The following is a 2337-nucleotide window of genomic DNA, read 5'->3' on the forward strand; positions in this document are numbered from 1 at the left end:
AAAAAAAAAAGTGAAAAATACAAGCAGTGCCTGTAGCTCTTGGGTAGGGCACTGGTCACATACACTGAGGCTTGTGGGTTCCAGCCCAGCCTGGGCCTGCTAAACAACAATGACAACTGCAACAAAAAAGTAGCCAGGCATTGTGGTGTGTGCCTATAGTCCCAGCTACTCAAGAGGCAGAGGCAAGAGAGTCACTAAGCCCAAGAGTTTGAGGTTGCTGTGAGCTGTGATGGCACTAAAGTGAGACTCTGTCTCAAAAAAAAAAAAAAAAAAGAAAAGAAAAATACAAATGATGGAGCAGTCTAGTAGCAGCAAAGGGGACAAGAACATCTGGAAGAGGTGAGCATACAAAAATGTCAGATCAGCTCAACATTTAGTCAAGAGATTGTAAGTGATGGCTGATTAAGTCCTTTGTAGATTATCAGTGTCTTCAAGCTTTGAGCACCTTTTTATGATGTCTGTAGGCTAAGAACATTGATGATTAAGACTTGTTAATTAGGGAAACTTCCTTGCTTTATTTTTCTTTCTCCTTTCTCCAGAACCAGAAAGATGGGAAAGTAGTATTTCTCCCCATACTTTGCTAGAGTTTGAAAACTTAAGCCTGGGTTCTGGGTTTGGAAGCTTGTGAAAACTTATTGAAAATGAAAAAAGGAAAGGTTAAGTTTTGGTGGGGAAAGTAAGGTGACTTGTAGAAATAGGAGGTGTGGAGGGCTTTCCTTGTCTCCTTACTTGGGGGTGGGGTAAAGGCTGCATAAGGTCATAAAGACCTCTGAAACTCACACTTCTCAGAGGCAGAGACAGGTGAGGTAACCAGACTTCCTGGGAGTGGCAGAAAAATGGAGCACTGAGCTCAGGGTTCTCAGCCTCCATTGAAATTCCTGTCATCCCGATGGGCATGAATTCTGCAGAAAGCCACAAAGTGGGAGGAGCCTGTGCACTGAGGGAATGAATGTGTTCTCAGTAAACCTCTGGAATGGTGGGAGCTGATGGGGGAGCATCTTGGCAGCCCTTCAGCCTCAGTATTAAGACCCTGGAGCTATGACTTCACCCTAGTGTGAAGTAATCCCAAGAATGGCTAATGAGGGTTAAATAGCCAGGCATTGTGGTGGGTGCCTATAGTCCCAGCTACTCAAGAGGCAGAGGCAAGAGAATCACTAAGCCCAAGAGTTTGAGGTTGCTGTGAGCTGTGATGGCACTAAGCCAAATGTGTGGCATGGTTGAGTCAAAATTATGTCAATTTATAGAAATCAAAAGATGTGTATTAAGTTCTGGAGTTTTTAAACTTTATGCATGCATGCTGTTAGTTTTGAGAGCACAGTCATGCTTTATATACATATCCAGTGCTTATTAGGGAAAAGATCACTGGATGATCTAACGGGATCTACAAACTAAAAGGTAGTTCAACAAGGTTGCTGGGTACAACAGTCGGGTTCCAGGCACAACGAACAATTAGGAATTAAAAATTTTTAAAGGATTTTATTTACAGTAGGCACAAAGTCTCTAAGGTATCCAGTAATAAAGAAGAAATAGGTGTGTGAGGCTTTTATGAAGAAAGTTTTTTGTTTTTGTTTTTTTAAAAAACAAAAGTTGTGGTTGGGCATGGTGGCTCATGCCTGTAATCCTAGCACTCTGGGAGGCTGAGGTGGGTGGATTGCTTGAGCTCACAAGTTCGAGACCAGCCTAAGCAAGAACGAGATCCTGTCTCTACTAAAAATAGAAAAACTGAGGCAAGAGAATCACTTGAGCCCAATAGTTGGAGGTTTCTGTGAGCTATGATGCCATGGCACTCTACCCAGCTTGGGACTCTGTTTCAGAATAAATAAATAAATAAATAAACAAATAAAAAAGAAAAGCAAATGGTGAAACATGCTTTGTCCTTGAATGAGAGGACTCTGTATTCTGAAAGAAGTCAATTCTTCCCAAATTTACAAGTGTGATACCATTCTCATCAAAAACCCAACACAGTTTTCCAAAAGCTTAAGTTGTTTTTAAGATTTACATAAAGAACCAAAAGTTCTAGAATAATCAAGAAAAAAATTGGAGAAAAATAAGATAAGGGCTTACCACATTATCAGTATTTGGTATAAGACTATAGTTATTAAAACAATGCAGTATTTATACAGGGACTTGAAAAACTAGTGGAAGAAAATAAAAAGTTCAGAATCTGACATCCTTAACTACAGATGGAATAGATGAGAAACCATGAAAAACTAATAGAGAAAAAATGGACTGTGACCAATGGTGCTAGAAGATCTGTTTCAAGTGCTAGGATTACAAGCATGAGTGATCATGCCTGGTTTATATTTTCTTTTTATTATTTCTTTCTTTATTTTTTTT

This window comes from Otolemur garnettii, unplaced genomic scaffold, assembly GCF_000181295.1.
Source record: "Otolemur garnettii isolate 467f Iridium unplaced genomic scaffold, OtoGar3 scaffold00491, whole genome shotgun sequence".
Classification (NCBI taxonomy): Eukaryota; Metazoa; Chordata; class Mammalia; order Primates; family Galagidae; genus Otolemur; species Otolemur garnettii.